Raw genomic sequence first — 12812 nt, 5'->3', positions numbered from 1 at the left:
TTTTGTCAAAAGCACAGAAGAGAATCGCAGTCGTGAGCTCATACATACATATATATATGCAGACACATAGACACACACACATATATGTATGTGCATGGTTATCTATGTGGGAAGCAATGGCTGTGATGGCAAACATGATTTTTATCCTTCAGATCTTAGTCTTCATTATATAAAAGTTCCAATATCATGATTATGGTGGGCTGACCCTGGCTGAAGGCCAGGTTCCCACTGAGGCTGCTCTATTGCTGTCCATCCTCAGCTGCACATGGGAGGAAAATGCAACCAAAGGTTGAGACAAGCACAGGGAGAGATCACTCACCAATTACCGTCATGAGCAAAACAGACTCAACGTTGAAAAAGTAATTTCTGACCCATCAAATCAAAGTAATGAGAAATAAAACCCAAATCTTAAAACCACACACACACCCTGGCTTAATTTTACTGCCAGTTTTTTCTCCCTCCTCTCCAGCAGCAGCACAGGGGGACAGAGAATGGGTGTTGTGGTCAGTTCATCACACCTTGACTCTGCTGCTCCTTCCTCCTCATGGGGAGGACTCCTCACACTCTTCCCCTGCTCCAGTGTGGAGTCCCTCCCAAAGGAGACAGTCCTTCCCAGGGGCTGCAGTTCCTCACAAACTGCCCCAGCATGTTTCCCTTCCATGGGGTGCAGTCCTTAAGGAACAGACTGCTGCTGTGTGGGTCCCCATATGTGATACATTATATGCCTGTGATACATTATGTGGAAAGGTTCATGGTGAAATCATCTTGGTCCCTATGTGCAAAAACTGAATGCTTACATCTTGATAGAGTGATCCAGGTATACTTTCAACCCACAGGGAAAAGTGTGCCATGCTTTTGTTACATGTTCACACCTGGCACTTAGGAGAACATTAAAGTAATAGATGGAATAATATTATACAGGAAGTATTACATATTTTTCTGTCAAATGTCACTTTAGCATTTAGAAAGACAGGAATGGCAATCCCAGGTCAGATGGATGGTTTGTCTGGTCTGGTTACTCAGAGAAGGCTCAAAAAGTCAGTGAAGCAAAAATACCTGCTTTTCGAGAAGTGCCTCCTTAATTCCTTACCACCTCTTGCCCCTGCATGTATTTGCTCCTATTCCTTCCAAAGTCATCTCTGTGTGCTTGCTCCAGCTGTTTCTTGGGGGCAGAGCCAAGTAAACCCTGTGGATAGGACTGTCAGGTGACAACCTGAGCTGGCACAGGTCCTAAGGCTGAGGGTGCTGGGTGCTCCTTCAGCGTGACAGCTCCTAAAGGCCCATATATAGCCAGAAGATTTGATGCCATTTGACATTTTCATAAAGACTGTTGAAAGGCAATGTAGTCCTCTGCAAAGCAGGCATGTGCATGGGCGGTGTCTGGAGGGGAGGGCATGCTGGGCTCACAGATGCTCCAGGTTCTGCTGTTTCTCTGTACTGGAACTGCAAACATTGTCATTATCTGTGGGAAAGTATAACCCCTTCTTGAATCTCAATTTCTTCTCAGTCTTGAGTGATCTCCTTTAGCAATAAGTTCCACAGGTTATTTATGTACTTTGATGTCTTGTTATATATTCATGATGTATTTCTGACCCTGTTATCAAATATCACTTGTTTTTTATCTTTTAAGGACAAATAAGAATGTTTCTTTCTCCACCTCTCATATTATTTTTATACACTTACCTAGTCCTTTCTGTAAGACTATTCCAGTCTGTTGAATTCAGTGTCTGACTCCCAACAATGGCAATGATGTGAACTTTAAGGAAAGACTCAGTAGGGGATGTTGTGCATAAAGGCTGCACATCAGCCTTAGACACTGTCAGCAGTTTTGTACGGCTAAACAGAAACACTAAGGATGTGCAATATGTTCTTCCTCCTTTTTTCTTGCCCACCTCCACTTAGAAGGACTTTGAGATGAACAAGAATCTTTCAACAGCCAAAACTACCAAACACTCTTGCAACGCAGGGTATCACCTGCTGCCTGTGAAATTCTGTCTGAAGGAAGTTTCAGTTCTGAGTCACCAGTTGGGAAGAAGCCACAGTGGTAGAATTTAGCACTAATGTTTAGCTAAAAGTTCTCTCCATGTTCAGACAGTGAGAAGAGGCAGTATTTATGTCCTTAATGTATCAGTACAAAATAATGCATTAATTGAAAAGTGGTGTTTTGTCAGACAAACAAACAAACCTACCACCTCATATTTTCTCAAGCTGGGCTTTGGTTTTGGGAACAGAATTGAGCTTTATGCCTCACTTTGCCCTTGGTCTGTTTAGCTTCTTAGGGTCAGTCATTTCACCTCAGTCCTCCAGTTTCTGAACCTACCCTTCCCATGCTGGCAGTGCGTGCTGTGGCAGGGTGAGGAAGTGTGTGTACATATAAAAAGTCACATATGTGCATATATAAAGTCAGAGTTTGACATTGGGCACTACCAAAACACAGTGTGTGTGTATATAGTGTTGGAGAGGGTTCAGAGGAGGGCCACAAAGACAATTAGAGGGGCTGGAGCACCTCCCCAATGAAGAGAGGCTGAGGGTGCTGGGCTTGTTCAGCCTGGAGAAGAGAAAGCTGCAGGGGGACCTCATTGCAGCCTTCCAGTACCTGAAGGGAGCATACAAACAGGAGGGGAGTCAACTTTTTAAAAGGGTAGATAATGGTAGTACAAGGGGGAATGGACTAAAGCTAAGGGATGGAAGGTTTAGATTAGATATTAGGGGGAAGGTTTTTTTACAGAGAGAGTGGTGAGGTGCTGGAAAAGACTGCCCAGAGAGGTAGTGGATGCCCTGTCCCTGGAAGTGTTCAAGGCCAGATTGGATGGAGCCCTGGGCAACCTTGTGTAGATCCAGGCCTGGAGGTTGGTGGCCCTGCCTATGGCAGGGGGGTTGGAAGTCAATGATCCTTGGGGTCCCATCGAACCCAGACCATTCTGTGATTCTATGATTCTATGAGATTATATATATGTGTGTGTGTGTGTGTCTGTGTGTATTTATATAAAATCTGATTTATATATATATAGAGAGAGTCTGATTTAGTTGGTTAGGGTGTAACATAAAACCCATAAAAAGCAATAAAATTTGTGAGAGTTGCAAACACCACATACCATTAAAATCATACTGAACAGTAGGAATTTAGTCATGGCATTAAGGGAATGATCATGAGCAAACATATACTTGCTTTCCACATGGTTCACCAACATTTAAACATATTGCAAGGAAGGGGCTGAGGATTACCTGGTTAAAGTTTTCACAGTGGTTGGAAGAAAAGTGCTAATTAACTTTTAATACGTATTCTTTTATCAGGAACTCCTCCAAATCTCATCTAGTTTGGGACTGCATTACAAACTCCAAATTCAGCCCAGTTTCAATGAAAGGTTAATGTACCTTTCAAGTGCTATTAGGTAATTTGCAGTTAGCAAATAATAGAAACTTTGTTAAGAATTTGGTGTGAATCCAATTAAGACTAAATCACAGGAATTGTTAATTGCAAGATATTTAGATTAGTCTTTTGTGTGTGATTGCATTCAACTTAACAATCTTTCATATTTCTCATTAAATGGAAATTTTAGCAGATATGTTTTGAAAATAGAAAAAAAATAATTAAAATAAAATACGCTCCCTGGGGCCTTAAAGTTACTGTACGAAACAGTAGTTTTACAGAGTAGTTATGGAGTACAACAGAACCTCTGGTGTCAGGTTCTTCCAGCAGTTAGTGGGATCTCTGGATATGGGACTGCACAGCCTTGCTGCAGGCACTGTCCCAAGCCAGGGACTCAGATTCTCCACGCTGCCCTTGACTCACTTGGTCCTTGCCAGGACTAACATGTGAGTTTGTTTGGCTGAGGTAATTTATGTTTTCAGGAATTCAGGGATGCTTTTTCCCTTGTCCCATTGCAAAAAGGATTAAAAAAAAAAAAAGTTGAAAAGTGAGAAAAAGTTGCTGTCAGCTAAAATATCTGAGTTTTGTCGACTCTGAGAGACCAGAAAAGACCATTTGGAGAAGCTGGTTTGACCTCTTGCATAACATAGAGCAAAAAACCTCCAGAAGTAATTTCTACATTAAGCCCATTATTTCTGCTTGAACTGCAGTATGCGTTGCACTCTCATTAGTGGTGTCTCTTCCTAATTATTATTAGAAATGCTTTTATACTAATAATGTTATTTGTATAGGTTGTAAATATTCAGTATTTAGCAGGATATAAAATATCATGCCAGCTATGAACAATTTATAGTCTAACCTTTCTTTGCTATCTTGTCTGACATTCTCTGGACTCTTTTCTGCAGTGTAATACTTTTTCATTTAATGAATACCATTTGGCAACGGACTGTTTCTCTTTTTCCTCATTTTTCTTATGTGTTTGGTTTTTTCTTTTTCCACGCTGTCTGGAGTCAGCTAGTGATTTTGTTTGGTTCATTGGTTGTTGTAGGTATTTTGGGGGTTGTTTGGGGTTTTGGGGTGTGTGTGTGGTTTTTTGTTGTGGTTTGCTTTTAATATATCTATATAAATTTGTATTGTTTATAAGCTGTTTATCTTCTCCTTAACTTTTAAAATCATCCTTTCCCTTTAAAAAAGACTCACCTGGGACAGCGAGCCAAACAACTCAGAGCTCTTTCACTTAAAAAGAGAAGAAAAGCTCAGCATTTACTCTCTAGGCAGATTTCCTGGAGCTTGTCCAGCTCTAGCTTAAATTATCTTCATGAGGCTGTTGTTAGCAGTTGCACTGTTGCATTATGCATGATTCCTGACTGCTCCTAGTACGAACAAACCACACAATGTTTGGTTAGTGGTTTTCAATTTTATGCTAAGCTGTACAATTTGTTGGTGTTATTTAAGTTAATACGCTATTATTTTGCATATTTATAACTCTCCCATTACATTTTTATTAATAATGATGTCATGTTTGGTAGCAAGGATCAATAAGCCTTCCAGTGTGTAATGTTTACATATTTATATTATTACAGTATAATAAGTCTCTTAGGCAGCTCTCTGCATTGGAGTCACTCTGTAGACTCGGCTTGCAGGTAATTTCATGCCTACAGTGGCTCCTTGAATAGCGGTGATACACTGCGCTGAGATGAAATCTTGCCCGCAACTAGTGTATAGGTATCAGAACAGGCAATCTATCTTCAGTGTCTGCATCAGCAAATAAACAGTGATGCATTATATCCATAGCCATTTCCACTGGATGGGTTCTCTTTTACCCATTGTCTGGCTTTTCCCCTTCCACAAGTGGTATTTTCTTTAGCACAGCTCTAAAGAGCAATTCTGCGCCCTCTCCCACAGCCATCCCTTACAGACGTATTGAGCTCCTGGAGTTGCACAGCACCTCTTGAAGGAAAAACTTTGGGTTCTTCCTTATGAAATTTTCCTTTCTACTCCCCAGATGCTTTATTTACTTCCCTTTGCACTGCCAGAAGGTTTCTCTAGTCCGCACTGTACCCTACAAGACAGCAGCGATACCGTGAAGAAAACACACATCGCCCCTGTCAGGGAATGAACCGCTTGCCTCATCCCTTCCACGCCAGAAGGCTCAGCAGTGGCCCCAACCCAATGGTTGAAATCAGGGGGTGCACATTGGCAGCTGGCTGGTATGACCGAGACCCCGTGGGCAAAAAGGTTTGCTTGCTGGGCTCCTACCACGCTGTTTATCCTTGCTAATAATAGTGATCACTGTAGTACAAATGAGTATTGCTGACTAATTATAGAGAGCTAGATTGCGTCCTGTTAATTCGTTAATGGGTGCAGGAAGCACTCCCTCTCGCCTGTTCATCTGCCTGTGTGTTTGCACAGGAGCACGCAAAAGCTCCGTGCTCTGTCAGAGTGCAGAGACCTTTCCTGCGGTGCTGGCTGGCTGAAGGTGGCCAGGAAAAGCGGGAGTCACCTCTTCTTCAGAGGCTCTCTGCCCTGACCTTTCCCCACAGGCACATCCTGACCCCCTGACCCAAACCAGAGCTTGCTGAATGGGAGTCCAGCAGGGACATTCTTTCAGGTTGCAGAGAGCATGCATGCTGGTATGCTGTGAAATCTGCAACCGTGTCAGAAACATCCCATGATATAGATGACTGGCACTGCCGAATCAAGTGGCAGAAAGTGACAGAATATCATGGGAAGCAGGGCAAGGTCATAAAAAAACCCCAACCAAACCACTCAACTGTGACTGAAAAAAGCGTAATGGAAATAAGTCGTTTATTTAATATTGCAGAATAAGAAACAGGTCATTAAGGATAGCATTTCACAAATTTTCACTCTTCTATTCCTTCCAAAAGCATCTTGCTGGCCCACAATGGACTCCTGTTCTTCTGTGAAAGTGCTCCTGGTTTATGTTTTACCTCAAGTGAAGAGTAGTTACACAGGATGTTCGTACTCAGACCCTGGAGTAGGAGTGAGAAGTTGGAGCATGGGCAATTTATCTCACTGGATAGATTCTCCCCTTTTCATTCGTCATTCTTTAAGTGCTTTCCTTTATTGCACTGAAATTTAAGATCTCGTGGCTTGGAAATTATGAGAATAAAAAAGATTTTTTTTTCCCTTTATGTTTTCAAGCACTAGCAGTTTCTAGGCTTTTCCCTGTTACCAGAAGCTTACTTTTTCCTTTCTTTGATAAAGGTAGAACTTATTCCTTGTTTAAGAAATACATGTTTTAGCCTGAGACTTATAATACAACTCTGAGTAAATATGAACTTAGTTCGGTGATGTGGCCCATGGCAAACAGTCTGGGTCACGTCCAACACAAATGCGGATCAGAAACCTCTACCACCAGCAAAACTCTATCAGAAATTTTACCTACCAACAGATACATCAGTGCCTCCTGGAGCAATAACCTAAGCGTACACATGCATCTGCTTTCTCTCTCCTCTGTCCATCTTCCTCCCACAAGTCATCCTCTGATCAGAGCCAGATCAGAGTCTGCTGTCTTGCAGAGACCTCACAGGAAGCCAGTGGTACAGAAGGTCTCTGAAAGGCCTGGATGTACAGCCTCATCTAGTGAAGGCCAGTCCAGTGTCTGAGGTTATTTTTCAATTTCAATTCAAAGAAAAATCAAATTTGCACAATGTTCTTAACATTTGTAACTCTAGAGGGAAGAACAGAGCACAGATAAACTATTACTGCAGGCTTTTTTTATTAGAGGTTGGTAGTGAGCCAAACATTAGGGACTAACTCCTGCAAAGATTCAAAAAGTGCTCAAATGTGGACTTGCATAAAGCTGTCTATTCACATGCACAAACTCTGATTTAGGGTCTAAATTGAATTTCTCCCTTTCATTCCTGAAAAAAGACAATGTTGGTTGTAGTTGGGTGGTTACCTTCTTTTAAACTGTGTTGACATTAGCTCATCCCCAGGTTTTAGGCTGGGCCTTTGACTCTGCTGTGACACTATTCCTTTGGTTTGTTGTGGACACACGCATTTCCACTATTCATTATCACAGAATTAATACAGCTTACGGCATCAGGCTGCAGTTAGGCCACCATTCACCACAAATGCCATTTCAAAGTGTTGTGCACATATTGTTCATGAAATTCTGTGGTATCCTTCAGGCTACAAATACATAAAAACAGACTATGGATTTTTGGCTCCATTTGGTGCTGATGAGGAGCAATGTAGTATGATTAGCCTCTGCACCTTTCTGCTTTTAATTACTGTGCTGCTGGCTTATTTTTCTGCTGTTAGTGTGGTTTAGGTACCTGGTATTAATACCAGTACCTTAAATATAAGGCTCTTTACAGAGCATCGGGTCACGTTTGTATCTGGTGTAGGGATCTGGTCTCACATTTTAGTTTCATTAGAACTGACAAAGTGGCAGCTGTGTGCACCCTTACTGGAATTACCAGTTCCATAAATCATGTGAACTAACTGTTACAAAGCTGAAGTCATATGAAGAACTTGGATAAATGGTGTAGTCCCAATACCTTATCATGAGGATGTCTGAAGTCTCTGCTTAGGCATTTTTGGTACAGGATTCCTACCATGGCTGGTAGGCTCCTCTCAAAGAAGGATGCCCACACATAAGCAGCCATGACGCACTTTAGTCCATAAAAATAATGCATGTTCTTCTGCACTCAGATGGTCAGAGAGAAAGCAAAAAAACCTTAGATTGCGCACAGAGATGAGAAAGCCTGCTCTTTGCGTTCTCTACTATTCAGAAGTACACTTGCAATGCTCAGGGGACATGTACAAGTGAGCACAGGCACCAGAGGCATATACAAAGCCAGTTTCTTATTCTGATGAGGCCAAATGTCATTCTTCTGCATTGAGCCTCAGAGACTGGCTATAAAATCAGCAGACATTGATTCTGTTCTTATTTTGTTTATGGACCATAAGAGAAGCTTATGAAAATGTCAAGTTCAGATCACTGAAAAATGAAATCCTCTGCTTATTCTAATTTTGGCCTCATCCACACACTTTTACTCTGCCTATATCTCCATCTATATGGAAATTTTTTCCTTATTGCCACAGAGTGGAATTTGAAATGAATAAGGTGTCTAGAATACTGTTTAAAAACTCATGCACAGAAACGTACATACAAAAATTCATATCTGTCTTAGCATCTGTATTATAACCTCAGAGACTGTAAGCTAGGTACCTTATGCTCAAAGAATCAGTTTATATGTCTGATTTTCCTCTTTTACTCCAGATCTTTTTTGTTTTATCTCAGTGGTCTTGACCAGGGTGTGACTGATGTAATAGAAAGTGAAATCCAGTCAGTCAGATGCATAAATATCCACTTTAGAAAGCCATTGTAGCAGCTGTATGTTAAAATTAGGAACATAAGTACTGTGGCATTTTTTGTGTGAGCAATTGGATGACTGACCTTTTAAAAATGTGAGGCTTAGGTTAGCCCATCACCTTCATCCTGCTTGTGAGACAGAGGTTCCTGCTTAAAGTGTATTTATGAATGTCTTGAAATACTCACTGTTCTCACCCTTCGTATTGTTGCCAGATCGTGCTGTACTTGGCTGTCCATCACAGTTGGTGCAAGCTGGTATCACAGTGCAACTTTGGGACTTTTTTCCCAAAATCTCATCCTCCATGGCTCACACTGTATTGGAAATGAGCCTCTGCAGTCTGGATGAGTTTTTAGACAGCTTACAGGTATCCTGTTTATCCCAAGGCCCCTATAATACTTACTTTCACTCTGGGACATTTGAATAAAATTACACTTTTGGTTTTAGAGACAAGCCCTGGTTTAGTCTACTCCAAGTCTTGCTTTTAATCTGAGCTTCGTCACAACTTTACTTTGGAACCTATAAAAATAATACAAAGGGGGTTTTATATTTTTTGTGCTGTACACACAAATACATTTATATATATTACATACATATATAGTCTATACACCTGTATGTTCACAATACCTACTATACATAAAATACATGTAGTTGCTGGTTCAAGTTCTTATTTGCTGCGTGGTCGAGAATCTGGTTAGGAACACAAAATCTAGAGTGATATAATTTCCATCCACTATTTCAGAAATACTTTAAGACTGCAATTTCTAACTTCCTTTTTCTTTTTTTTTGTTTTGGAGGTGGGGTGAGGTGGAGTTAGCTATTATACTGTGTGCAATGAAATGCCTCGTGCTTTAGCCTGATTAACAAAATTAAGGCCACAGTGTATCACAGGAAGATTTAACAAAAGTATTATTGGACATGACAGGAGAACAACAGGAGTAAAAGTTAATCCCATGAAGTTCAAAGATTTGGGCCGGGGTGGGGGGGTGGGGGATGGGTCTATTTTTTTAATAAACAGGACACATCTTTATTAAAATTCTTTGCTGGTTTTTAGAGAGGCAGAGGCAATTTCTGATGGATGGCACAGTGGTGTTTGACAGAAAAATTCTGCATGGGATCCGAACTCTTCCCTCACCTTTCTCAATCACCAGAAAACAAATTGGAAAAGTGGAAATAGCAAGGTCAGGTCAGGTGAGCACATACTTAAGCATTTCATAGGGTGCAGGGTGCAGAGCAGTGATCTGCTCTCATGTTCCATTAATTCAGAGACAGCTGTCATTTATCTTTTGATGGAAGCTGGAGGTTGAAATGCTTGACACAACATATCAGGCCTAATATGGAATGATAAGAGCAATGTGGGTTTAGTTCTGTAAAAGTGAGTTACTGTGCAAAGAGCTTTCATAATTCCCCTACTGACGTTTAACAGGGAACTCTGGCCACATTTCAGCAAATACAAATTGCCCAGCTGTAGGTTTTTTAAAAAAAATAAAAATCCAAGGATTGCATGGGGAATTAACCACATAATTTCTATTAGAGACTATATGAATTGCATGGCTAAATCCTTGTGAGGCTTCTTAAATACTTAAGACCTGTATGTCCATAAAAGAGTCTTAAAGATAGCTTTTGAAATGCAGGTAAGTAGGCAAAAGTTAAATAAATTGGTGGGGAAGCATTCTTTTTTTTTTTTGCTTCTGGAAAAACTGACTGCAAGATGACAACTCAGACATACCCGCTTCTTTAGTTGTCAAAGTATTCGCATCTGCAAGTCAATTTGGTGGGAAATACCATTAAAAAGATGAAAGAGAGCAAAACCAAAACCAATTTCACTCAATAGTGCTGTAGATGCAAGAGGGAAAAAAGAATGCTTTCTATAAAAACTAAAGCATGTGGGGGGTTGACAGTAAGACGCAAAAGAGAGCCTCTAAAAATCACATTTAATACAAGAAATTACACTATATGCAATAAAAACAGCAGAGAAAATCAGCACAGCATGCTGCTGACTCAAGAAGAGATTTTGTGTGGCAAGGGGCTTAGGACCTAATGAGCTGATGCTTGTACAACCCTGCATCTAACCCCTCCCTTGTTTTAAGAATTAAAAGAGCTTTCCATCACCTCTCACATTACAGATGGGACTACTTAAGGGTACTGGGGCCAAGCATGTTCTTTGTGCTTTGGATACTCAAACTTCACAGGTCACAGCTCTTTGAAAGCATTACTTCACTGACACCTCTACCCTTCTATTTACAGTTGTGAGCATCTTACCTTCCATCACATGTACGAACAGGTAATATTAGCTGCTTGCAAAATGGGTATTGGGAAGATAGGTATGTGCCTTGGCACAATTTATTGGTAACAGCAAACATGCCAAAGCATTACCCTGTGTTTCACAGTGGAAAGCTCCAGAGACCCACGACCTCACCCCCAGTCTCAGTGATCCAATTTTGGGAACTGCAACTTTAAATTTACAGGGTAACACTTTGTTCTATGTAATCTGTAGCGCTATGGAGTTGAGGTGAGTCCAGACTTTTAGTGGTCAGACACAGGTTCTGAATTCCTGCTCCTAACTCTTGCTTCTCAAGAGTCACTCTTGCTGTTTGTCCAGCCTGATGTGGGGCATCTATTCTGGTCATGTCTTGATGAAGGTCTGGATTTGAATTCGTAATTGCTGCCTCCTGAACTGAAAAGCTTTCAAGGTCTAGATATTTTCTTCCAATCCTGTCTCTGGCAGGAGAGCAGGAGCAGCAGAAATTGCTGACATACTTTCAGTTCAGCTTCTCATGACTTTTAGAAACTTGTTCTGTCACAGCAGAAAAAGTTTTGTGCTTGTCATTGCCTGAATGTTGTTGTGTGATTATTTTTTTTGTAACTTTGCTTGAGTGTAACCATTTTTGAGTCTGAAGAAAATAAAGGTAAAGCATTTTTCCCTTGATAAAGAAAAATCACTTAAAATATTTTCCTGCCAAAGCAAGAAAGAAACGAGAGTTGAAAACAAAAGAAAAGCTCTGTATCAAGAATTGGCTTTGACTGCAATAGAGAAAAGTGGTTGTAATTGGTTCAAGATGCCTATCTCCTTTTTATTTCTTTTTCTTTTTTTTTTTTTTTTCATCTCATATTGAGAATTAATAGTCTGGTTGGTTTTCTGAGAAGTTCTTCCCTTTTGGCTTTGCTTTTTTTTTTTTTAATATTTTGAAATACCTTATTTCAAAATACTAGGAACATCCACTGTTGTGGGAAAATCTCCTGTGACTCTTGCGAGATGCCAAGAGGTGTAAGAGATCTTCAGTGTGTGCACAGGAAAGAAAACCACCCATGTGACTCAATATCACACTATTTGAGGAATGTGCCTTACTGGATTATTTTGATGCTACTCAGTGAAATGTAATGTTACCTGTAGTAACAAGATAAATTCATCTGCCTGGAACAGGTATTTCCCGCAGCTGCAGAAATTACTGAGTGGGGGATTCAGGCTTTTATGACCTGTTTTCAGGTACAAAAGTAATGGAGGGTGTTGAGAGGAAGGGGAGGGGTGAGGACCTTCTCTTTCCTGGGCTGCAAAGCTCATGTGTAAACGCTGTGGTTCTTCTCATGCAGCAAAAAGGAATATGCATTTATATATTTCAGTGACACAGGCAGCACCCTGAATCAATCAGGTGAGAAAAAGGAGAGGCTCTTTGTGTTCATGGCTCAATCAAGCTGAGCTGCAGCACCGTGTCTGGGCGTGTGTGTGGCATGGTAGCAGCAGGCATGGTGTTAGGTGCCTGGAAAGGGTTGGACAAATTACTGCTGGGTACCCTTCCAGGAGGTTTCTCTGTTCCTCTATGCAACAGCGATGCCTTAATGACGTCACAGAACCTCCCTGTCTCTCAGAGCATCAGCCTGATGCACCCCAAGCAGCTGCTGCCAGAGGCACGGGGTGTTTCATGGCATGGTCTGCTCAGCCATTCTGTGTTCACATGAAACACGTCTCTGAAAAACACACATGGCTCTGCTTCAGACATCGCTCCAGTTACAGAGTCAGCATTGCAGTTTGAAGTGCTGAGCGAACCTGGTGTTTTAATCCAAATTTCATCTGAGATTTCTTTGATCCTTCTGTTCTT

Source organism: Gallinula chloropus, assembly GCF_964237585.1.
Source record: "Gallinula chloropus genome assembly, chromosome: 2".
Classification (NCBI taxonomy): Eukaryota; Metazoa; Chordata; class Aves; order Gruiformes; family Rallidae; genus Gallinula; species Gallinula chloropus.
The sequence above is the reverse complement of the archived record's forward strand: the minus strand, read 5'-3'. Positions refer to the sequence as shown.